The 26,614-nt window shown below is 43.3% G+C and overlaps 1 protein-coding gene across 3 annotated transcripts in view; it reads left to right on the top strand.

Moving 5' to 3' along the window:
* Atxn1 (ataxin 1) overlaps positions 1–26,614 on the top strand; it is a 384,541-nt gene that overhangs the window by 92,998 nt on the left and 264,929 nt on the right. For 2 of the 3 annotated variants that reach the window (XM_057786904.1, XM_057786905.1), the window contains exon 3: positions 14,330–14,451. The exons of the other annotated variant lie outside the window; for it this stretch is intronic. The gene's annotated coding sequence lies outside the window, so the exon portion shown is untranslated. The remainder of the gene's footprint in view (positions 1–14,329; positions 14,452–26,614) is intronic. 3 annotated transcript variants of the gene reach the window in all.

Here is a 26,614-nt window from a genome sequence, read left to right as displayed (position 1 = left end):
TGGGGCCCATTTTCTTTAGAGAAACCTGAGGCTCTCTTACACACTGCGTGTTTCCTCCTGTGCTATTCCACAGCTTCTGAGAGATCCCCCCACTCTCTGGACGGAGTGCAGACTTATAGAGGATCCCACTCATAGTACCCTCTTCCTATGGACAGGTAGCTGGTAGGATTTCTCTCCAGAGCTGTGCTCTCTGTGTTGGAGAAGCGACCAGAGCGTCCTCGGAGATGTGTAAAACTTCACAAGGACATCTGTGACAGCTCATTGGGGAAGGGTTATTTACTACACTTTTGTGAGTCATTATGATGTCATCCCCCTCAAGAAGCAGCTCCAGTAAATTTGCTTTAATGAGGACAGTTTGGGAGGGAGATGATAGGTTCCACGTGTAACCTTGGAAGAAAGCACGGAGCGAAGTTGCTGGCGTGGGGCCGGGGTGAGCGGCAGCAGTTACGCATTGCCTGATCAGATTCATATTCATGTCTTGTCAGTTTATAGGGAGCCAAAGATTAAAAATAACATTTGTTTCTGTTTTCCTAACTGCCTAAAAAATTATCCCAAGTCATTTTATTTTCTTTAGCTTGACTTTTAATCTTGTTTTAAATATGTGGCCTTTTAAGCAGGCGTGAAATATTTCCCAGCAACTTGGCAATGCTGAGTGGGACATTTTTCCCACCCCCAGCATTTGGGACAGAACCCCTTTCTCAGTAAGTGATCATTTAAACAGTGTACCACTGACCCACTGTCACCTACAACTTTAGTTTTAGGGACACATTTGTCCATATTTATCACCAAAGGACACATTCCAAGACCTCTAGTAGATGTCTGACAGCCGAGAGGACCAAGTTTTACATATCTGGGTTTTCCATTGACATTATCTGTCCGGTGAAGTTTAATTTAGAAGTTATGTACTGGAAGGCATTAGCAACAGTAGCTACTGGTAACACAGAAGAGCTATAATCCAATTCTTTAGAGATGTTACGTGACTCACTCACTCGGGGTCTCTTGCTGTTCTGAGGATCTGAGCAGCCCTGGCATATGCTCGCCTTTCTTTATGAGGTTGGGAAGTCTCGCTGTTTGTCACTTTTGCTCTTTTCTCTCTGGCTTCTCCAGACATTGCTGCTCTCGTACTCTGACTGGAGTGGGACAGCGTGGCATTTAATTGCCATCCTCAGAATGGTGTGCAAATCGAAACTTAAGAATTGCTCATTTGTGGAATTTTTCCCATCAATATTTGTGGGTCAGGGTTGACTTCACGTAACTGGAACTGTAGAAACACGGGGTACAAGATGCTCTATTACACAGAAACCAGGTCTTTCTAGAGCCAGACTTGGTGGCGTTGTGGAGAGTTGATGGGGGAACATGGGAATGGCCAGACCTCTATCAGGAAAGGCACAGTGACACTGGAGAGTCAGGAAGGGGGAGATATTCAGATGGTAAAACCAGGAAATGGAATTGATAGGGTTTGGTGCTAGCTCATTTGAGAGACTCTGGAGAAGACAGCGGGAGTCACACTGGTGTGTTGAGTTGCATCGTTCAGTGATGTGATGGTCTAAGGACCAGGTCGACTGTACCCACTGAAGCTGCCATTGCTCTGCTAATGACCCTAGAGCTTCCCCCTTCTTGTGTTAGGAATCATAGCCAGGAACCTCCCTCAGTTAGTTTGGGGTACTCTGGAGTGTCTGGGGGTCACGAGTGAGTCCAAGATCCCTAAGGCGCTGGCACAAAATTGGGCAACAAAGGGACAGCTTTAGTATAGCCCGGTCCTGACGTGGGTACTGCAAGTAGCAGCTTAATATGCTTCACTGACCTAAGATTGCTCATTTGGAATTTTTAAAACAATGGGAAGAGTTTGGTGTTCACCAAATTGGGACAGCGTTACCTTTCTGATTAGGGGCAGAGGCTGGAAAAGCAGCCTTTCGTGGTGCTGCCCACGGAGGAGGTCCACTGTAACTGAAACAGAACCAGGCCTTGCAAACTGTGATTAACTAGCGTTGCCAAAAGGAAATATCTGCAAAAGACTAAAATGGCAAAGTCAGGAAATGGGACCAAGAGGTCAGCTGTGCCACACCCTTACCCCCACCTTTGTGGTGATGGACCGTCTCCACTGAGAATGATTCATGCAAAGAAGCCTGAGAGTTGGGGGGTTAGGTCTCAGGCAAGCATTGTGTACAACTCTGTCACTCAAGTGATGGAGTCTCTAGGCAAGAAGACAAAAATCAGGTAGGGAAGTTTATCACAGTCACGAGATGGGGGCTGTTAGAGAACCTCTCCTAACTTTATGACCCCATAGGTGCTTGGGATAGTCAGAAGTCTGTTCTTGGCTATGCTTTTATTGCACGCTCACATGCCTTCAACTTACTTGCTCTGTCTAAGAGAAAGGAGGATTTGGAGGAGAACAGAAGGCCTCCTGAATATGATGTACCCTGGAGAGACTGCTACTACTAAATGTACATTGTGCCAGTTTAAATAAAAAAAAAGTGTAGCATGATTTCCAAAGAATAATTAGAAAGCCAAGGAAATAGGAGGCTTCTGGATCTGTATCCTATATGCTGTGGTCCAAATGGTGATATTCATTAAAGAGATCCATGCTGGTTGGTGGCAGTCCTGTGGAAAGCAGAGATGGAGATAGAAGCATCGCGTAACCGTGGGACTGCTGGTGATGGAGGGGCACTATGGATGACTGCAGATTTAGAATGGGCAAGATATAAGCAATAGATTGCTGGATGCACCCCAGCCTCAGGTTCTTTGTGCCAGACATTAATGCACTGCCCTACTTTTTCCTAATGTTAGCTCACATTAGGAAAGAACTAATTCTCCTTCTGAGAATGTTCCAGAAAAGCTGGCATGGACCAACTCACAGAATACTGCTGGCTGCGCTGCAGAGAATGCTACTCTCCCTACTCTGAAACGTTTGGAAGAATTACATAGCTAATCTGTTTAATCTTGGGACCGAAGGGAAAGACGTTTAAAAAGAAAATCCACATTTAAAAAGTGTGCCCTCATTTTCTGTTTTCCTCTCTTCTGCTTCTTCCTCACCTGGCTTCTCCTGTTCCTCCTCCAGCTTGTCCTTCCCTGGCCTCTCTTCCTCTCCCAGTTCTTCTGACCTCTCCCCTGCCTTTCTTTCTGGATCCTCTTTGTCCTCTGGTTCCCCTCTTCTCTTCGCTGAACCTGGGATCTCACTCATGTTAAACACACACTCTTTAACTTAGCTCTATTCTCTCCCTTTAGGACTGTGTTCTCAGTCAGCGATCCATCAGAGGAAAATGGAAGCAAGCCTGTTTTTGTGGGTTCAGCACTGCCATAAACCAAGAGGCTCACCAGAAATTGTAAAGACGTTAGTTATCTGCATGTAGTTTTGAGAGACAAACCCAAACAAAGGAAGTCTTGTGACACTTAGAGGGTACACAGGTGAGGCCACATTGATGGGGTCCCTGCTAGAAACACTTGGAAGGAAAAGGAGAGATGGAGTAGACCGAAATAGAAAATGTTTGGAAATGGAACTGGATGATAATTAAGAATCATCTGAGAAGTATCCAATTTATCTTTAATGGCTCTGGGCTAGTGCAAGGAAAGGCATGTGAGGTGAGAGATAAGAAAGGCAGGAGGACTGAGATAGCTGATAGAGAATGCTGAACCAGCTGACCGGAGGGAGCAGAGAGTCTGGAAAGCACTGGAAACTGTGCCTTGGTGCCTGGCATTTTTGCTGACCTTGTTTCATGAATGCTCTGTCAGTGGGAGAGACAGGGATGCGGGTGGTGAGGGTACTCTGGATTGCATTTATATAACATCCGTATCAGTGTTCTGGCCTCCTGACCTTTGAAGAATCAAAAGGTTGCGCTTCACCACATCCAGGAAGTGTGGTTCTTGAGTGAGACTGGGGGATTGCTCAGTGGGTAAAGCTCTTGCTGTACAAGTGTTAGTACCAGAGTTCAGATCCCCAGAATACATGCAAATTCTAGGTGGGTCCGGGGGGGGGCTGCCTCTAATTCTAGTGCTCAGAAGGCACAGTGAGATTCCTAGCTACTTGTATACTTGTATCAACAAGCTCTGGGTTTGATTGAGAAGCCTCACTTCAAAGAATAAGGTAGAAAGCCATCAAAGAAGACCCTCACCATTAACCTCCAGTTTCTGTACTCACATGTCCGCCAGTGGACTTGCAGAGTGTGCTCACACACATGCCAATGTGCAAGCACACCAGCTCCTATGCCACCCACACAAACATGGGCATAAAAGGGATTGCCAAGTGTTTTACAATTCCATTTTAATTTCTAATGCATTGTTGTTAAATATAATCTACCTAATCAAAAATCTTTTGAGATTCTTGACAACCTTAAGGAGTATGAAAAGGGGCTATAGGGCAACCATGCAGAGCTGAGTACCTACTGCGCATTCAGAAGCACAGACTTCATTGTAGTGTGTATGTGTGTGTGTGTGCTTGCATGTATTGAGAGAAATAGGATGAGTGGACTAGACTTAAGATCAGAGATTTTGAGGACTACTGGCCTGCACTCCTTTTTTTTTTTTTTTTTTTTTTTTTTTTTTTATTGAGACAGGGTCTCATGTACTCCAGGCTAGCCTAGAACTTCCAATGTAGCAAGGATGATCTTGGTTGCTCCCCCTCCTATCTCTGCCTCCCTAGCTCTGGGTGTCAGTCATGCACCACCATGCCTGGTTCATGTGGTGTTGGGGATCAAACCAATGTCATGCATGCCAGGCACCTTATCAACTGTGCTACATAGCCAGCTTCGGCCCAGATTATAACTAAGTCATTCTAGCAAGTGTGGTCTTGTAATTTCTGGTCAATACCTCAAAGGGTGTTTCCTAAATTTACCCCAGCCTTTTAAATCCTTTTCAATTCTAGCATAACAGTCTTCTATAATGGAATATAGCCTCCCAGTGAACACTTGGGCTTATATATGGTGCATGCTTCTCCCTGTTTTTAAAAAATAAGAAGCAATATTTATCAGGCACTTTCCTTTAAGCCCATACTTTATTTACAGGAAGGCTTATGCAAGCTTACCAGCTTGATTGACTGTCTTAAAAAAAAAATCCAACCCTTATCCTCCGTCATAGTATCCTGTCTGGCTGTTACTCTCCGAAGCTGTTTCTACTTATGTTTCCAAACTCATATGTTTTCCTAACTCTGTTTTAGACATTTTTGTGTGTTAATTAGTAGCATCTGCTCCTTATGTCATAAGACAACATGGTTTCCTCCTTATACAAAGTGTCCAAATTGCAGGTTAAGTGGTAGCAGCCTTGCTGCCTGAGCTAATGCTACCGTTGCTTATTTTTAAATGGCAACCACACACCTCTTCCTTGGGGCTTCATGTACTTTGGAGAGCTTAGTCGCTTTTGGTTGTGAAAGATTTATAAATGGCCGTGAGTTTCTTGCATTTTTTTCTTAATTCTTTTTTTTCTCCTCCCTCCCCGATTCTAGTTCCTTCTGACTATGAGTGCAAACCCAACAGTTAAGACATGAGAAATTCAATCTGTTTCTAAGTGTCTGCAGGGATAGGTCCCAGGACCTCTAGAGATACCAAAATCCCCAAAGCCCAAGTCCTATTACTAAAATAGCACAGTGTTTGCATAAACCCACACAGTTCCTGTCCTGTGCCTCGCATCATCTTGAGATTGCTCATACTGCCTAACGCAGTGTGAACGCTCCTTAATCTGTTGAGCCGTATTGCTTAGGAATAGTGGCAGAAAAAAAAAAACCTGTAAATGTTCAGTATGAAGAGTTTCTGCCTGTGTGCATGTGCGTGTCTGTGTGCCTGTGTGTCTGCATGTGCACACATGTGCCTGCTCATGCGTGTACAGATATTTGTTTGAGATGGGCTCCTTTGCTGGAATGGGGGCTTGTGGGTTTGGCTAGATTGGATAGCTATTGAGCCCCCAGTGATCCTGATCCTCTTGTCTGAGCCTCCCCAGCACAGAGTTATGAGAGTATTTCACCATGCCTAAGTTTTTACAGGGGCACTGGCCATCGAAACTTGATCCTTTTGCTTGCTTACATGGAGAGCTCTTTACTAGCTGAGCTGTCTCCTCAGCTCCTACCTGCCTATTTTTTGATCCTCTTTTAGCTGAATCCATGAACACAGAGCCCCACAGATGCTGGGCTGAATTCTGCTAATGTGGATCAAAACCGTGTTGGTTGTTTTGTGATGGGCTTCACCCTACTAAGTGTCAGAACTGTGATCCTTTAAACCAGATACACCTTCCTTCTGATGGGAGACTGCTCTGGACTTGAATTGAGGCACAAGTTAGAGATGGTTCCTCTACCTTTCATATTCCGTATGGCTGTGCCAGGCAGCAATGGTGATGTCTTAATTCATTTCAATAGCTAGAGGCACAATAGGCTTTGCATTTTGTAGAATCCAAAGGCTTTGAAAACAATTTGGTCTCCCTAGGTTTTAACTGAAGCCATGTTGTCTGAATCCTCCCTGGCTCTCTATTGCCAGCTGAAGATTGTTTTTCTGCCATTATTCTGAAAACAAACAAACAAACAAATCATGGTGGCCTTTTCACTTGATAATTGATCTTTTCCCCCTCTCCTAGTACAGCAGACCCTACCCTGCTTCAATTTTGTCCTCTGCGATTTAGTTACTTACGGTCAACAGAATTCCTCCCCCCCAAAAAGATTAAATGGAAAATTCCAGAAGTAAATAGCTCAAAGTTTCCAACAAGCTTTATTGTAGTATGCTGTTCTATTGCATTATTAGTCATTGCTAATTTCTCGCTGCTCCTAATTCATACATTCAGATTATCATCCCATGCTGGCTAGTTTACTGTCCATTTCACAGAAGCTAGTATTACCCGGGAGATGAGCTGCTGAGCATCTCGTGAGGGATTATCTTCACTACACTAACTGATATGGGAAGACCCGTCTTAATTATGGCAAAGATCACTCCCTGGGACAAGAGGGGACTGAGCTGCAGCCCGTACCCATTGCTTTCTCCCTCTGACTGTGGAAATATGTGCTCACCTACTTTCAGCTTTTGCTGCTCTGACTTCCCCATGATGGTGGCTTATACCTGACCCATGATCTGAATAAACCCTTTTTCTCATTAGGCTGTTTTTGTCACAGTGATTAAATACAACCACAGACAAAGAAAATAGGACACATGGATACTTATGCATAAGAAGAGCCACATATAAGGGTCTCTGCTGTGTACAGTTTCAGGCATCCAATGGGTTTCATGGAACGGGGCCTTTGCAGATAAATGGGAGCTTGCATGTGTGTCTGTGTGCTCATGCGAATGTGTGTGTGTGCATGCACACAAACGTGTGTCTATCCATGTTCATGCAGATATGTGTGTGGGGTATATATACTTGTATGCACATGCATGTAGAGGCCACAGCACAACCTCCTCTGTCATTTCTTGAGGGCACTTGCTAACTTTTTGTGGCTTTGAGATGCAAGATTTTTCACTGGCTTGGCACTTGCCAAGTAAGCTAGACGATGTGGGAATGAACCCTGGGACTCTCCTGCCTTCCTCCCCAGCACTGGGATTATATCACCATACTTCCATGCCTGCATTTTTTTTTTCTTTTTCTTTTTTTTTCTTTTTTTTTTTTTTTTTTTGGATTTTTTGAGACAGGGTTTCTCCGTGGCTTTTGGTTCCTGACCTGGAACTAGCTCTTCTAGACCAGGCTGGCCTCGAACTCACAAAGATCCGCCTGCCTCTGCCTCCCGAGTGCTGGGATTAAAGGCGTGCGCCACCACTGCCCGGCATTTTTTAAATTGATTCTAGGGAATGAATTAGACTCAGGCTTTCCTGCTTGCAAGTCAAGTACTTTAGAGACTCAGCCAACTCTCAGTTCCATTACTCCAGCTTAAAGGACAACCTTTCCATGTAAAGGGGACATTTCACCTGTAGGAACACAGCAGAGAGTTTGCAGTGTTTTCTATCAGCCAGGTAAAGTAAATGAAGACTGATAAGGATTAGGTTAAGGATTTTCTTCAATAGCAGGCTAGTTCCCTCCACCTTCTTTGGCAGTTCCACAGACAATTGTCTTCATTTGGGGATGTCTCTGAAGAAATACGGAGGTCAGGGGAAGGTTGATAGAGATGTGTGTAGCTCGCTCATCCCTTGTGCTAAGGATGAGTTAGCGGCACTCTCCATAGAGGGAAGTCAAAACTCCAAGCATGTGCCTCCTAGATAATAGATAAGATTATCTTCCACCTGTCAGCAAGATCTCCTCCTAAGAGTCCACGACTTCCCAAAACAGTGCCACCAGCAGGGGAGGGAGTGTACAAACACACACACACACGCACACACACGTATGGGGTCTATTTCAGACCCAAACCATAGCGCCCAGCTTGGATATGGTGTCCCATGACTTTTGTTCCTCTCTATGTTTCAGAAGCAAGTCACTAACTCTAATCTGCGCTCAAGTGTCACCAAGATGTGACTGTCAAGACATAGAGCCACCGGAGGCCCCTTGAAGGCTGCTTCTGACAGCCCCCATGCTGTGATTTGTGTCTCCCATCCTGTGTCCATGGATTCGGAATGTGCATACCCGCCAGTCTCCCTGGTCTCCCATGGCCTTTCCCTCCTTGCTTCCAGGCAGCTGGGTTCTCAGAGGTGACTAGACCAGGAACTAGGAAGAGCCTTTGATTCTTCCTCCCACACACCTTATCAACGTGACTTTGCAAACGCATCTAGAACCCCACCAACTCAAGACACAAGACCTTGCACACGCTGGGTCTTCCAAGTCTTGCACGTGCTCTGACTGAGATGCAACTCCAGTCCAGCCCACCCCACTTTTAAATTTGGAGATGGGCTCCCATTAAGAAACTCTAGCTCCCCAAATAGCTGGTATTCTAGGTCTGTACCCCCCAGACAGAGCTCTCACGTGGCTCTTAGTAGTAAGTGGCTCTGTGGTCAGCCTTGTGTTATGACTGCCCCTCCCCTAAGAAACAGAATTATCTTGAATACAAAGGACAAATCATCAGATCACGCCATTCAAAGTCTCCACTCTCTTGTCGCTTTAAAGTAAAACTTAACATATTTGCCATAGCCTATGAAGCTTTTTACACTGGTACAATAATTTCTGTTGTTTCAGTTTTGTGAAGTATTTGCGCGGGCTGGAAATCACGCATGTGCGCATCTCTGTGGTAGCGTGTATGTGTGTTTTGTGCTTCATCTCGAATTTGGTTATTTCTTTTACTTAAATATTTATTTTCGTGTTTGTGTGAATGTATACTGTGTGTGGGTACCGAATGAGCTCAGAAGAGAGCATCCAATCCCCTGCAGCTGGAGTTGTGAGCCCCTCCCACCCCCATGGATGCTGGAAATAAAACTTGGTCCTCTGGAACGGCAGGAGGAACTCTTAACTGCTGAGCTATCGCTCCATCCTCTTAGCTTTATTTTTAATTTTTATTTTTTGAAATACAGTCTCATTAGATAGCTCCTACTGGCCCTCTACCTCTTTGTCCTCTTGCCTCCGTTTCCCAATTGCTGGGATTGTTGGTTGGCGCCAGCATACCAGCTTTAGAATTTATTCTCTATTCTTATATAATCAAGTGTTTTGCTCTTTCCAATTGAAGAGCTACTTTTCCCAGTAACATTCATTGAATGAACTACCCCTTCACCACTGAGGAGAGAGATTCCACCATGGGAACTCTTAATTTCTTTCTGTTGTTGTTGTTGTTGTCTATGTCTAGTTGTTATAAAGAGAGTTCCTAAAACTTCAGCTAGATCACAGAAGACAACAGTTGCATTTGTAGAGATCATGTTCCCATTAGAATATTTAAATATATGCAAAACAACCCGAATTACAAGTAACAGTTAATTTTAGGGAATTTTACTGATACATTAGGAACCAATTCTACTTAGGAGGCTGGGACTACTTTATTTGAAAAATCCATCTAGCCAAACCAAGGTTGACAAACAAGCCTCACAATAGCAAGTTTTTTGTGCTTGGCTTATATTGCCATGGCACCCCCTGGCTATGACCCTCCAGAAAAGTATCCCCCAAATGCCTATGGAATTGGAAAGCATTCTGTAGAGCCCTTTACATACTCAGTCTCTAGTCACCCACTCAAATATGCCTGCTGATGTTGCTTCTTCCCCCATCCCCACCTCCAGTCTTGGGACTCTGGCTATATTTTTTTTTTTCTGTTTTGTTGCTGGCTTTCTTTATTTTCTTGAAAGAACCTCATGTGTCATAGCTCAACTTCAGAATCATTTGTAGTCAAAGATGACCTTGAACTCTGCTCCTCCTGCCTCTATCTTCTGAGTGCTGGAACTGCATGCATGTGCCACCGTATTCAGTTTCTGCACTGCTGGGGACAGAACCCGGGGCTTCGAGTATGCTGGGCAAGCAATGAACTAACCAGGCTTGTGGTTCAGCCCTTTTATTTTGTCCTGACAGTGCCACCAGCCAGCAGACAAGAACACATTGCCAGCGAGGTTAGAGTCAAGCCTGCTTCTTGTTGGCAGGGTTAGCGCAGGGTGTGATGAAGAAAGGAAGCAGATGAAATTTCCTTTGTCTTAGGACTGGGGGCATGGCTACATGTTGGAGCACTCACCAGCATGCATAAAGCCTCAGATCGCAGCCCTAGCGATACAAACACACCTTTTTTTCTTAGAGACACTGTGCTGAGGATAGGGGACGGAGCCTCCTCCATCTATGACCACTCAGCCCTGACTTAGGAAATTTTTGCTTCAAAGGAGATTTATAAAGTTTTCAGAGTTGTTTTTGTGTCTGTATAAGTTTCGTTTTGATTTTTTTTTTTTTGTAAGACAAGGTGTTACTATTTATAGTAACACCCTAACTGGCTTGGTGCTCACTAGGTAGCCCTGGTGGAGCTAAGTGGAACTCACAGCATCCCACTGCCTCCGCCTCTCTAGTGCTTTCTGGGACTATAGGTATGGGCCCCTTGTCCAGCTGGTAGTTTTCTTTTACTACCTACCCCAGTGGCTGTAACTGAGGACCAAATGGGAGTCATGAAATGAGTCATTTTTAACTCTATGCGCCCTGGGATGAGGAAAAATGGAAATTGTTGTCCCCTTGGATGAGTTCTCTCTCTCTCTCTCTCTCTCTCTCTCTCTCTCTCTCTCTCTCTCTCTCTCTCTCTCTCTCTGTAAATACATGAGCACTGCTTCACCAGTCTCCAGACATGTGGTTTCAGCAGCCAGAGAATATCTCCTTACACTACCCCAATCCCCAACCACCTCCCCTATTTTGTTCATAGACAGGTGACAGGAACGTAATCTGGAAATGAACTTCTTTGTTAAGGACAAAAGCAAATCTGAATGTTGAGCTCTCTGCATTAATAGAAATGCGAGGCTTCTGGTAAGCTTCTCTGGTTCAAAGCCACTTCCTATTACATTAAGTGATTGATATCCTTCGGAGGTCAAAGAGCGCCGAGGGGAGCACAGCATCACTGTAATGCCAGCCCTCAGGAGACATACTGGGCTACAGGAGAAGATCGGGGCTAGCCTGGACTATAAGGCCAAGCTATGTCTCAAAATAAGATAAAATAAAAATAAAAAACAGAGTCAATTGACATAAGTAGTTCAACCCCAAGTCTAGTCATAGTTCTGACTCACTTCCTGTGTATCTTTAAGATGTATATGGCTTTCTCCAGGCCGGATGGCAGATGCTCTGTAGAAGTCAAATGAAGCTGCAGACATCTTGTCCAGTTCTCTAAGAGCCAGAGAGAAAGCTGGGAGCAGTGAAGACAAGAACAGGGAGCTCTTTTTAGTTTCAAGGGGGAAAAAGTTTGCTATCAGCTAATAACTTACCAAGAGACCAAAACCCTCCTTTCCCCTCCAAATTCTGTTTTACCAAGACAGTTTTTCTTTGAATTTGCAGGCTTATCTTGATTTGTGTCACTGTTAGTACTACATATCAAGGTGGGGGTGAGATATCGTTCATGAAAGCTGCTCAGAAAATGAATGGCACCCTTTTAACCCCACTTTTTGTGGGCGTTCATATCATCTAGAAAACAAAAGGACACTTTCGTTCCCCAGCAGATGCATGTCCAGACTGAACACTATATGGTACTAAACTCTATTCACTTGATGGAACGTTTACCAAAAATCCCACACTGTCTGCTTCTCAACGGTAGGAATTGTCTGCTTGAATTAACCCACAATCCCCCCAGAAGTCCTCTTAGAAAACATTGACTGTTCCATAAAGCAATAACTTGCTGAGTCTTTCAAAGGGTCAGTGATGGATCCAGGGCGTAGCTTGGTGGAGGGCTTGCTTAGCATGCGAGGCACAATGTGTTTGTCCCTGGTGTGGCATAGGCTGAGCAAGGTGGTACAGAGCTGCAATCCCAGCACTAGGGAGGTGGAGGCGGGGGGTAATCAGAAGTTCAAGGTCACCCTTAGCTACCTAGTATGTTCAAGGAATACTGGAGGCCCTGTCTCAAGAAAATAAACAAAAATATTAACTATCCCAATGACTTAGGGATGCGTGAAAGGTTACCTCGCTTATAAGTGGGCCATGCAACGACAGCTATGTTGATCATTCTAGAACCCGAGATTGTAGAGTTTAATATTACATGAGGTGGCTAGGCATTGATTGCTTCAGCTTACTAATATTCTACATAGGAAACTGATCATGGAAGGCAGATCTGTTTACACGACAGCCAACTCTTTGGCTAGGGAAGAACTAATTTTATCCATACTATGCCCGTGGAGAGCCATGATATAAAGACCAAAACATGAGAGCTGAAACATGGTAAGGGAGCCCTTTCATGTGATGGTTGGGGACCTAGGTCCCAGGTTGCCTCCATTCTGTGTTAAGACCATCTGTTATTCAAGTTCCAGGCAAAGATATGGGTCATTGAGAGCCTCCTTTCTTTTTCTTTTTCTCTCCCCCACCCCCCACCCCCGTTGCTGTTATTGCTGTTTTGAGGTAGGCTATTGTTATACACACCTGGCCACTCTCAACTTGCAGTGTAGACTAGACGAGCCTTGAATTTGTGGTCATCTTTCGGCTGTGGGGACTACAGCCATGCACCACTGTGCATGGTCTTTGTGTCTTTGCTTTGGGGACCATCTTCAGCTCTGATGCCTGTCTACATGCTGGCTGAACACACTAACTCTAGAAGTGCAAAGAGCAGGGCAGAGGGGAGGCAGTCTCAGAGCAGAAGGGAGGGGCACAGCATCTGTCCTCAGGATCTCTCCTCTGACCCCAGGGATTACAGTTGTAGTATTATGCGATCATCCTCCCCAGTGGGTGACAACCCTCCAGCAGACTTTCAAAGTAGATAGAGAACAACCTACTCTCCAAAGCTAAAACATACAAACCAGGGTGCAGACTCCTTTGAAGTTGGCCTCCAAACTCTCAAGTGGCCACTGTCAAAATGCAAAGCAGTGGGGTTTAACTATGATTCAAGAGAAACTGGAGAGCTGGGGACAAGAAAACATTAATGCAACTAAGGCAGGAAAAGAACTTTTCAGAATGGCTGCCACTCTCGTATAGACAGCATCAGCTGTTCAGAGGCAGATGAAGAGGCGTGCACACCTTTACCATTGGTTTCATATCTACTGTGTACAGTACCTGGCGCTTTCCACCCTGGGAGGAGATGGTATTTATCAGGTTTATCTAGAGGCAGGTGGGGGAAACCCAGCAACTACCCATTTGTAGTACAAAATGGAAATTTCCTTTCTCTTTCATGCTATCATTTTTTTTCTATTCTTAAAACTCTATATGTAAAAGAAAACAATATTTTCTCAACAACCAGATGGTATTTTTTGTTTTTAAATACAGAATCTCACCGTGTAGCTCAAGCTGGCCTCAAACTCCTGATCCTCCTGCCTCTACCTCCTGGGTACTGGCATTGCAGGTGTACAACGTCACACTAGGCCGTCTTAGACTTTAACAGGCAGAATGAGTAATTTTTTAAAAAACTAAACTTCCTCTACTTTCTAGTTATTCAAACCTGAAGAAGTCTTCCTTTCCTTCATACAGTGGGTAAACTTGAAATTTTGCAAGCACATGCCTACTGGAAAATATCATCTTCTCCTGTACGTCTGTCTTTCTTTCTTTCTTTCTTTCTTTCTTTCTTTCTTTCTTTCTTTCTTTCTTTCTTTCTTTCTATTTCTTTTTTCCTTCCTTCCTTTTTTTCTTTTCTTCGTTTCTTTCTTTTCTTCATTTTTTTCTTTCTTTCTGTCTGTCTGTCTGTCTTTCCAGTATTTTAGGGTACCAATGTAGATGCGATGTGCGATAGCTTCTTTTGGGTGAGTGACATGCTTGTGTGACATTAGAAGATCGACATTGAGAAAGCCCAGGGATTTCCCCTGCATATTCACTAACTGCTTGAAGTGGCAATTTCCACTCTGACTTGGTGTTTGGTTTTGTTAAACTGCAGCATACTGGAGGAGCATGAAAGAATCTGTGTAGAAGCTTCAGAAGTAGGGTTCCTATAGACCCTGAGCAAACCAGAGTGGACTCCAGCCTGCGCAAATGAGCTTGAAACAGGAATGGTTTGGGGTAAGGCATCCCAATGGACTTGGCATTTGCATGTTTTCAGTTTCGTGTGGCAGTCTTTATTTGGCATGCTGGGATATTTTAGTGAGTAAGGTGCATTTCCCCATAGCTCAGGCATTAAGACAAACCTGAAAATTTTGTTTTCGTGAGAAAGAGCCAAGAAAGTAGCCAGATTAGCTTAATATGTTTATTTCTGAACTTTGCAGGATCGTAAGACCTCAGGGGAAGGCGTTTGTCATTAGGGAAAATGAAACAAACCAATAAAAAACAATAGTAGCAGCATAACCACAAATGTCCACACAATGAATGGTCTCTGTGGTCCATGGGTTCCATTTAGCTGACTGCGTAAGGGATTCATGAGTCAGACAGAGGAGGTCTAGCTATCTGGTGAGACTCTTAATCTGTAACCAGTATTGGAGCAGGCAAGGTGGAGTTACCGGGAGTTTCCAGATCATTTTCAACAAACGCTTATTGAGTAATTGTTTTAAATGTGGCACAATGTAGTCATTTGAAAGAAATACATAGTGCGTAAATTACAATCAGGATAGTTAGTATTGTCTTCAAAAACTCTGGTTGGTTTTCATGTTGGCTACCTTTTCCAGTTCTCTCTAGAATTTATAATAAGTTGTTGTGGAATATGGTGGCCCTCCTGATACACCTTAGTCCTTCTGCTTATTGGTGGTCTTGGTCCCCTAAGTGACAAGCTTTGTCTAAGAGTTACAGCCCAAACATTTCAAACTTTAAATACATGATTTTAAAAAAAATACAAATTATATTCTGAACGAATACAGATTTCTCAGGATGTCTTCTTGACTTGATTAATGGTATTTCCTGGAAACAATCCTCAAATGCAAGCCCTGTTCATCCTCACGTGTGGTCAAGGGCATCAGGAGAATGTACCACTTGTTATGACTGGCTTGTAGAAGTGTATGTGCCAGGATGATTTCCCGGGACTCCTGCAAATTGAAAGCTCAATCTAGTACCATTAAATAATCAGTAGTCTTCAGTTCTCTTCAGTGGAATTTACTGTGTGCCTGGGGCAAACTATCATTTGCAGTGAGGGAGGTCATTTGACTAGCCAAGGTGGAAGAAAAGGTCCAGCCCTCTGGGGGACTTTTATCTCCATTGCCTTTTGGTGAAGCAGGACTTTCAGATTCTACAGTTAATAATTTAATTCCCTTGTGACATTAATAAAGGAGTGTTTCATGAATTTTATATTAAAATAAAGCAAGACTAGGTTCTTTTACATTCTTGTCTGTTTTTTCCCCCTATCGAGGCCCTAGATTATTATCTCTCTGTAACTGACTGAGTACAAGATCCTTCACTCCGTGGAGCCCCAAACTTTGTTTTCCATTGAGAAGAATGTATTGGCTTTCTTTCTTACTAAACATCTCCTTCCTGAGCTGAGCTGTGCACAGCAGTTTAAATGATGGTCACATGTCACTCTCGTTAACAGCTGTCTGCCTCCGAGCAAGCGGCACAGTGTATTTGGGTTTCAGAGCATCGTTTTCTCTCTCTAACAAATGTTAAGATATGAGATGCAGGAAACCACATGAATTCAGCGGAGTGACACTGCAAACTCGGTGTGATCTGGGGATTCTAGGTTATGAGTGTTCCAGAGAGCATGTGGCCTTCCTGTCTGCTGGGGTACCCTAGCCCCTATCTCTTTCTGCATATGTCTACTGTGTGTATGGGCTATGGTGAATCACAAACCCGCTAAAGACATAGCTGGGGGCTCTCTATAAACAAAGCTTGCCTATCAGAAATCCAAGCTCTCCTCATAAGTTCTCAGGTCTCGACTCAGTGTACCTGCCCTCTTGAGGAGTGTCTTTGACACTCACAGGTGCTGCATTAGAGCTATGTGTTTGCTGTCACCCCACTTGGGTTTCCGACTTCTGCTATAGGACAGCACCCAGATCATACTCCAATGTTTCTCAATGGTGGTCTCATCTCAGGGCCTCCTGCATCCGATTCGCCAGGATGTGGTTGTCATAGACACAGTGCCACCAGGCCTAAGGAATCAGAGTCTCTGGGGGATGCAGAGCTCAGAAGGCTCATCCCACCTCTTTGCCTATGAAGTTTAGAACAACTGTCTAGAGACTAACTGTGAACATTGTCCTTGGCCTCTTGCCCACAGCAAAGGATGCAGGGTCTGAGTACAAGGAAGGTTCCTAGGAAATGCTCTCTTATGGATGTAGGCAGCAACCACCTTGAGATTCACATTTACTTTGATTGCCTCACCTTTGGGGCATGGAAAGTCATCATTGTCTATGAACTCTCAGAAGCCAGTTCCAGCTAAACACACAAAGCGCCCTCTTTTCCAGGCCAGAGGCTCTTCAATGTCTTTTTCCTCTGTCCCTTGAAATGGCAACAGCTTCGACTGAGGTCTGATATAGGGGACATTGGCTCTGTGCTGGGCAGCTGGAGGAAAGCCACAAAAGACCAGCCAGCTCCCAAGGCCACATCTGCTGCCCTTGGCAGTTTATTCCAAGTGTCATTTCTTTCAGCTGTTGGAACTTGCAAGTGGTCAGTTTGGGTGGCGGGAGAGGTACCCTGTCACTGGAAAGGACAAAGTTAAGCCTTAGTGGCCACACATCAAAGCTCCACGGAGTAGTGGCAGACTCGGCAGACTCTGGGTTTGAATCGCATGTTAACAGATTGCGGTGGTGACATTTGACTCCTCTGTCCCTCTTCCACCTGCTCTGCCCCCCATTCTGGAACCATGGGGGCAGTTAACTTGACTTGGGTTGATTCCAAAGAAATCTGTGCTATCCGTGCTTCTGGCAGAACTCCCCAGCAGTCTTCATGCAGCCCTGGTGGGTATATCTTACAGAAGAACACATAATGGTCTCCTTATTGTAGGAAGGGATGAGTTGGGGCCATCAGGATGGATATACCTGTTGAGATAACCATTGCTGAGCAGGTATAGAGAAAAGCAAACTCTGATTCTCCTGCCATCTGTTACAATACAGAACACATCTGTGAGGAATACACGGATAAGATCCTGGAGGTGAGGGCTCAGTCCTGTAGTGATGCTTAAATTACAGTGGATTATTTAATTGCTGGCCCACCAGATGTAAGGTGTGTGTGTGTGTGTGGCGGGGGGTTCCTTGGACTTCCTCCCCAGGTTTGAATGAATTTACTAGACTGACACACAGAATTCAAGCAAATACTTCTTTACAGCTATAGCGCTACCGTATGCCACTGCTGAATCATACTGGCATGTTGTAAGTGGCGTGGCAAAGGATACAGGCGGACAGCAGGACGAAGAGCTGTATGGTGTCTGGTGAAAGAGTAAGGGGCAGAGCCTCAACATTCTCTGGGCAGGCTAATCTTCGGGATCCTCCTAATGTCTCAATGCTCCACAGACTCTGCCTCTTTGAGTTTTTAAGGAAGCCTTACTGCCTGAGAACACTCGGTAAACTCACTGGCATCAGATGATCAACTCAGTCTTCTCTTCCTCCTCCCAGAGAGTCGGGGAGAAGCTAACTGACCTAACCCTCAAATCTCACCTCAGTATGTTCTGTACTGAAGCTGTGGGATATCTAGGATCAGTCAGTTAATCCCAGTATCGAAGGAGACTTATTACTTCCAAGAATTTTAAAAGTTGTAAGCCAGGAAATGGAGACAAACAGCAAATATATATTTCACAATATCATAATGTCCAAATGCATCTATCTATCTATCTATCTATCTATCTATCTATCTATCTATCTATCTACCAGTTTATCTATCTATCCGTTTATTTATTATTTATTTTGATGCTGGTGTTGTGCTACATACCCATAATCCCCGTGTTTAGGAGACTGAGACAGAGGATAGCCTGGGATATGTAGTTAAGATCAGGTTTGAAATTTTTTTTGTATTCTTTGCATTTTTCATCTATTACTTAGCCACAGGTTTGTCCATAGAAGTCATGCTGTTCATGAATAATGCGTGAGAAGACACACTCAAGTAGCATGCTGGAAAAGCATATTCTCCCAAGTGTCCGTTACAGTTTTAGGTTTGATGGTTGGAACAGAGCCAGTGGCCGTGTGCGTGTTAAACAGGCACTCCATGGCTGGGATACACATTTTGTCTATTCATTCTGTTTAGGAGATTAGGAAGAGAAAAGGTCTAACCAGCTAGATTCTTCTCATTCTCAGCTAAGCACGGACAAACAAGCGTGGGTTCCTAAAGCAAGACCAAGGGCACATGAGACTCTTGAACATGAGATTCATGGAGAGCTGGTGGATTTCCCCGAGTGGTATTTTTTTTTCATTCAAGTTGGGGTAGGTGTGAGAGATGTTCCGTGACGCAGAAGAGACGTGTCCCGGTTGTCAGTTGCAGAATAGGAATGAACAGTTGGTTGCACATGTATATCTGAGCCTTTCTTAAAAGGCCCTTGGGCAGAGGAATAGCCAATTAAAGAAAAGTTAAAACTTGAGGTTTTAGTCACGTAACAGATGACAAAGTCTGGCTGTATAGCCATGAGTGGCCTAGAACTCGTTATGTAAAGCATGCGGGCCTCAAACTCGCAGTGACCCTTCTCCACCTGACTCATGGGATGGAATTGCAGGTGTGCACCACTACATCTGGTCTAACATTTCTGATTTGGGGGTCTTTAATAGGACATGGAGTATTTCCTTCTTAGAATCCATATTTTCTCACAAGTGGGCAAAAGAAAAGCCAGTCTTACAAACTGAGAACCCATGTGGCTCTGGGCCACTTAACATTGGGTGGCCTTGATAGTGGCCTGATTTCCAAAGGAACACTCATTCTAGGTACTGGTTTGGGAAAACCAGTAAGCAGGCATAAGTAGGAAAAGACCCCCTGAGAGCCACACATGCCCATAATCTCAGCATTTGGGAGACTGAAGCAGGAGGATTGCCATTGAGTTTGGACCCAGCCTGGGCTTCATAATGAGTTTAAGGCTAGTTTAGGCTGAGAAGTAAGAAACCCAAAACTCAAAACAGGAGCCAGCAAACGCACTGCTCTTACTGCGGGCATCCTTAGAACATTCTAGATGTGTTTCAGCTTAGAGGAGTGTGGCCTCTCACATACCCAAGCCAGTATTCTGTAAACCAGGACCCAGACTGCTCGCTGATAGATGTGTTAGAACTCACTCTTCTAGCTGATGTCATAGCAAGCTCCTAAGAGCAGAAGTCGTCCCAAGAAGCTGTGTCGTTACATCTCGCTTTGAGTGAAACCATACCAGTCCAGGAAATGCAATGGGTTTTCTTAGATCAGTGATGCATGTATAGACTGACTTGATGCATCCTCTTCTTTAGTGACAATCTGAGAGCTTTGAAGGGAGGTATTTTCTGTGCACCAAAAATAAATTAGAATTTTAACTGCTGCTGCCTGTGCAGATATCACTGAAAGAAATGAGAAAACCACGTCCTGTTACTTTGCATGCTTTCCTTGATGTGTGTATGTGTGTGTGTATGTGTGTGTCCACTCTGTGCCAGTGAATATCATTAACATTTCCATCTCTTCAGATTCCAAACTCAGTTATTTACAGATCCCCTTCATATGGCTCCAATCAGAAATCACATGGACCCTTTGAACTTGAGACTAAATCTGAAGTTGAGGTTATCCCATCTGCTTCTGTGGACTTTTCATTCAGAGACACAGACTCCATGGGCAACTTGAACCCTGTCCACTGCTGGGCACATCCTCTTCATCCTCTTCCTGTTCTTCCTCCATTCACAGGGCTGTGGTTTTTCCTGGAGATGTTCCATCTCTTCTGCTCCCTGGCTTTGTTCTCTCTTAGGCTTCAGCATCACTAGCCTGGACGCCTATGGCACCTTCAAAAGTATTCTCTGGTGCTGCTGGTGATTTTTGAGACTGGGGGCTCATGAAGCCCAGGCTGCCCTCCATCTTGATAGTGTGAAGTATGATATTGAACTTTTGATCATTCTGCTGCCATTTGTCAAACTCTGGGATTACAGGTGTGTGCCTATGTCTGGACTTTAGGCAGGGTTAAGGGTTAAGCCCAGAACTCCCTACACACTAGGCAGGCACTCGACCACTGGCCAGATTTCCCAATGCCTGTTACCATTTCTCAAAAACTGTAAAAATTTGCTTTCAACTAAATAATTTTATGAAAATGCTTGGATTTAGTGTTAAATTATTTAAACCAAACAACCTAAGTCAAACCATTGGTACTATAAAAAGTTAACAGCAGATAGAAACGATTCTACCCTATTGCAAGCATCTTTGTGAAGTTACCCAGAGCTACCTTTGTAGCATTCTGTGACATGCATGATGACAATCTACCTAACCAAGGATCTAGACTAAGGGTACGTGCTGTGCTGGCTGCATTGTGACTGTGGGATTTTTTTAAAGGGAATTTAAAAAGTCAAGACTGGATAGCATTAAAAAGGTTGACGTAACATTTTCAGTTTTGAAAGGCTACCCTGCTCTAGGAGTGTGCTTGTTGCTTTTTTTTTTTTTTTTTCTCCTCCCCATTTCTAAGAATTCTATTTGGCTAAAATACCAAAGGAGGAAAAAAAATCTTGGCTTAAGTAAATGAAAGGTCTTCTCCAAAATTAATTTTTATTCTACAAGAGTTTCTTTATGAAAGAAGTAGGACTGTTTTTTTTAAATATCACATCAAAAAATGCCACTCAAAAAACTCACATTTTGTATTGTAAACAAGGTGTTTGTATTTTTTGACAGTGAGTCTGTGAGGCATATTATATGCATTTTAAAAATGTTATTATTTTTACTTATGTGTATGTTGCCTGTGGGGCTAGAGCTACAGAGAATTGTGAGCCACACCCCCACCCCAATACAGGTGCTGGGAACTGAACTCTAGTTTTCTGGAAGAACAGGAAGGGGTCTTAACTACTGGGCCATCTCTCCAGCCTCCAGTTACATATCTTTTAAGATATATTTTCATATGTGTGTGTGTATGTGTGTGCTCAATTCTATGTACAACAGATACATACAGCAGATTTTTCCTGTTGGTTCTTCAGTTTGCATCAGTGAGTCGGAAAGGATAATTTTCACCTTGAAATCTGCCCGGGTGACATTCTGCTACAGCCTCCCGTCTCCTTGTGATCTGTGCCTGGAGGAATTAAGGAGCCAGTCCTCCTGTGCTGATTACAGACTGGCTCAGACACATTAAACATCACATCATTTCATAGCATTTCGTAGAATTTGATGCCTGTTTGTTTCACACCGTCGAAGCACTAAAACTCACGGTTTTCGCTTTCTTTTCTCGGTATTTTGATGAGTTTGTTTATTTTGTGCGGGCACGTGTATGGTTGTACGCGAGCTCCAGAGTGGAGGTCAGAAAATAACTTGCAGGAGTTAGCACTCTCCTACAACCATATAGGTCCTGGGGCTCGAACTCATGTAGTCAGCCTTGGCAGCAAACACTTATCTGCTGAGCCATCTGTTACCATGTATCATTTCCGAGGAGGCACTGATTCTTCTATTACTCTTCTGTTATCCCAAACACCTAGTGACAAACACTCAGGAAGGCAACAGATTCCTGCCATTTTCATGACAGCTTCAGCTGCTTCCCAAGAGAGTAGGCTCTCATCCAAAACTGCCCTCTGCAGACTGTCTAAATCAATCCGTATGGTGATATTGTGGCTACAGCTGATCCAGGGATGCCTGATTTTTGTTAGCATGGGCAGAAGTGTCTGTGAGTAGGATAAGACCCTGATTTCCATCTCCAGTTAACTCCACCCCTAAAATGTCTGGTATAGTAGCTTTGATTAGGGAACGTGTGAAAGAAAAAGGAACTAGGATCTGTGGATGAGTTGCTGTCCTCACGGCTGTGGCAGATGACCTGACAAAGCCAGCAAGGATGAAAGGGCTTATTTTGGCTCATGGATTGAGGGAACAGCCCGTCATGATGAATACGTCCTGGCAGCCAGAGAAGCTCAAAGCGGGGGTGACAGGAGTATGACTGTGTCCAGGAAGCAGAGATGACTTCTGGCAGTCCACTCTCTCCTTTTTATTCTGCAGGGGACCCCGGCCCATGGGAGGATATCACCCATGTTCCCAGGGGAGGGTGTCTTCCCACCTCATTTAAGTTCCTCTGGAAACACCCTCACAGACATGCCCAGAAGTGTGTCTCCTAGGTGACTCCGGTTCCTGTTAAACTGTCCACCAAGATTAATTGTACAGCCTGTGTACAGACAGAGTACTTTAATGCATCATGTTGAGCAAGTCATTAGCCTCTTTGAGCCTCAGCTTATCCATCCCAGATAAGGAAAAGAAGATATTACCTCCCAGAGCTGTAAAATCCATGTTGGAGTTTTTATTGTTGTTGTTATTGAACATTTTCACAGTGTTTGGTTAGTTGCTTCATAATAAAGATTTCCACTTTGTTCTGAGCATCTCCTTTCAAATGTAGTTCAGTACTCACTCAGGGAAAGGAGTGGGTGAGCCCCACTAGATAAGAGGAAGCAGACCTGTGGGTAATTAGTCTGGTCTGATGAGGGCACTGGGAGATAGTGCAAGAAACCATTGCATGGCTTTTCCTGGGGAGATGTGGGAAAATGTCTGTTCACCCAGAGAGAACACCTATAACTATCCAAAGAAACTATTTCATTTAAGTCTAACTTAGTGAACCATTGAGTTTATTTGGGTTCCTTCTGAAAATGTAAGTAATGGCTTCTTACAACAATATCAAAAACTGGAAAAGCCTTCCCCCAGAACATCCACAGCAAATCTTTGGAAAATGCCCTTTGTACGTTTTCCTGCCCAGTTATTATATTAAGTTGCTCTTGTACATGTCTTATCTTATATCCTCATTGAATGTCTTAAAAACAGGTCTGTAACTTTTACATTTAAGTTATACATTAGTATAATGAAAGGGGCCATTGGGACTGGAGAGTGTGACCCAGCTTGTAGCTCGTGAAGCTAGGATTCAAACCCCAAGCCCTAGTCTGCACAGTGTTCTCAGTCTCTACACAATGATTTCTTCTCCTGGCTTAAGCTCTTGTTGCTAAGCAGATAGCCCCTTGCTTTCCACTGAAGCCCCACAAGGACGTGATCGCCTTTGCAGGGGCTGATGGGAAAGAAAATGTTTTCAACTGTCCTCAGGACCAGCGTTAGTCTAAGTGATGCTGCTGGCAGGTGGCCATTGGCAGGAGGCAGTCAAATTAGCCACTGGTATGAGCCCAGCATCCTAGCCTGAGCCTGCAAAGTGAGCCTGCCCTTCACAGTAAATAGATTTGGGAGTGAGTGCCTAGCAGGAGCCCTGGATATTTAAGGCAAGCACTTTGCTTCTTCCGTCCAATTGAATCCAAATTCATTATAGCGCTGAGATGCATAGCAACAAGCAATGCAGTGATGGCTTCCCAAGGCTGCCTGGTTCAAAGAGGAAGCTTAGCTCACACTATCAAAATTCATGGCCAGTGAAGCAACAAGATATTATTATAGAAACTTGACCTAAAGCTATACTAGGTTTGTATTATATTCTACTAGGCAAATTTTTGAGTCGTCTGTGCTGTGACATCAATCTGCTGTAAAATTTGCTAAAATATCAAGCCCTTTGAGTGTATTTCACTTGAGGGTATGTTTCATAACCCAGCTGGTGCAGGTTTGCAGGTGCTTAGCTTATCCACAGCTATACCCACGTTGTAGGAATGCACACAGCTACCTCCACCTTACTACTGACTGGTCACACTCGTGTCATCTCCAACCATACCTGGAACTTGCCTGATTTCATCTTCTCAGGAGGGACAGTGAGCTAAAAGCATTGTAGGGACCCAGTTGACACTTCAGACACACTACTTTCAAATGTCTTTAACTTGGTCGTTTCATTTTCTTTCTATTTGTCTGTCTGTCTGTAAACGGAGACTGTTCTTTAATTTCTTGACTGCTAAGACCCAAATAATCATCCAGAAACTATATTAATTACAGCACTGCTTTGCCAGGAGCTTAGGCATATTTCTGCCTAACTCTTATATCTTAAATTAACCCATTTCTATTATTCTGTATTGCCACGAGGCTATGGCCTACCAGGAAAGGTTCCTGCATATCCTTCTCCTTCAGCAGCCACATGGCATCTCTTTGACTTCTTTTACTCTCTCTCTCTATATATATATCTGTTCAGATTTCCCTCCTGGCTTGGCTCTGCTAAGCCATTGGCTGAAAGAGCTTTATTCATTATCCAATAAAAGCAACACATGTATAGAAGGATATCCCATATTATCTCTCCTTTTCTGTCTAAATAAAAAGTAAGGTTTTAACTTTAACATATAAAATTACATATAATAAAACAGGTTCAAGCAAGAATTACAGTTACAATATTTAGTCTAGTTGTATTTGGCAAAATTAAAGAAAATATACTATCATCCATTTTTATCTTTGTGTGTTTAAAGTTTCATATCTAAGTAATCCTTTATCATAACTAAGGAAAAGTAGAACTATCTTTCTTCAGCTCTTCAAAGATCCCAGAAGGATATAATATTACCTAAGTAAACAGGAAGTGCATTGTAAGCAGCTTCCAAAACGTTAGGATTGGCAGAGACATCTTGCTGCCTGGAACAGTCACCCGTACTTCTTCTGTACCATTGGGGCATCCATCTTCAGCATACAGGCCCATAGTATCTGGAAGATTTTTCCATGAAACAGGAAATTTGAAAGGCTGTTTCACCTGCCTTGGCAATTTGTCAGTCTCTTTCTTTTGTATCCTGCAGAATGTCTGGCAGTTTCTTCTGTGAAGCAGGAACCCTGAAGGACCATCCCATCTTTTGGAATGTTCAGTAGTCACTTTTCTGTGGGTGCTGCATGTCTAGTTCCTACAGCATACCATTAGGCAGTCTAGGAAAGAGCAGTTTCTTGCCCAAATGACTAGCCTTGTCATATTGAAGGCAAATTCCATAACATGTTTTTTTAGTGCCCATCAACCTCTCTAAAGTATTTGGTGCTGCCAAAAGCAAACATGTCTCACTGAATTCTTAAAACATTTTAAATGCCATATTCTGTAAGTCTTTGAAAGGTTTGAAGAATACATATCTATCTGAAATATATCTCTGTACCTCTAGAAAACCTAACTAACATAATTACAAGTTTGACTATTATAAATGACTATCTGTTAATCTGTAATTTTAATCACACATTACATTTTTTAAATGAGCTGCACAAAGATAATATCTTAAACAAGGGGAGAAATACATCTATACAGTGTTACATAATGACCTTAAATCTGTATCAATAGGCCAAAGTTGGTATCAGCATAAAGTATTATTTCTATATTATATCCCCCTTATTTTTTTAAAAAAAATTTGACTGTGACCATTAATCACTTATAATCAACCCCCTTTAAATGAAAACGAGCATTTATAAACAATCATTTTGAGAATTTGGGCATAGTTTTCTCCAAACTGCTTTTTACAGTTCATTGGGCAAAGTATTTTAAGATTCTCAGAGACCTTTTGTGGGGTCTTGTTCCAACAAATCACATTAGCCTGGAAGGAGTCTACAGATTCCAATCCTCTGTAGAAACAAAAGCAGAACCTCTTTTCCAAAGTATTATGTCCTTAAAAACTCAAATTTTGAAGTCAAGATACCTTTAAAATATTTATGTTGGTTTAGCTTAGCAGCCTGTAAAATGTAATGTTTTTCTGTAGTTTGCTCATTCCAGTCAAAAAATTCAAAGAAAGCATAATAGTATATATAATCCAGACTGTGTATTTTCCATCTTCATGTGACTTATTTTTTATTCTACTTTTTCTAAAAGTTTAATATTTATTTTATTATTTTTACTCCTTCAATCTATGACTGTCTGTACTCTTTTACATATGTTCACTGTCTCTTTAAAGACTTTATTTATAACTGTATATACTCTTTTTCCCCTCTCTCCCAAGACTATGTACATTTTAAAATACACTGTGTCTCGTTTAGAGGTCTTTTATGTCAGAATCTCTCCAATTGTGTATCTAAAATCCTTTGCTGACCAGCAACATGTTTTAAAATGCTAAGCTGGCTAGGACTAAATCTGCTTTGGCTTTTGGCACTGCCCCGTACAACATGGTGGAGGTATTTCACTACCTGCTCTGTTAACCATGCTCACTGCCCCAGTTTCAAGGACATATCAGGTCTATATCACCATTAAGCAACTTGTAACCCCATTTAAGTGCTCCATAGTCAGACCTCCTTAAACAGCCAGAGTTGTTTGTGCCGGTATGAATCAGGAAGCCATTTTTTAAAGGCA

This window comes from Chionomys nivalis, chromosome 13 (assembly GCF_950005125.1).
Source record: "Chionomys nivalis chromosome 13, mChiNiv1.1, whole genome shotgun sequence".
NCBI lineage: Eukaryota > Metazoa > Chordata > Mammalia > Rodentia > Cricetidae > Chionomys > Chionomys nivalis.
This window is presented reverse-complemented; position numbering and strand designations above follow the sequence as displayed.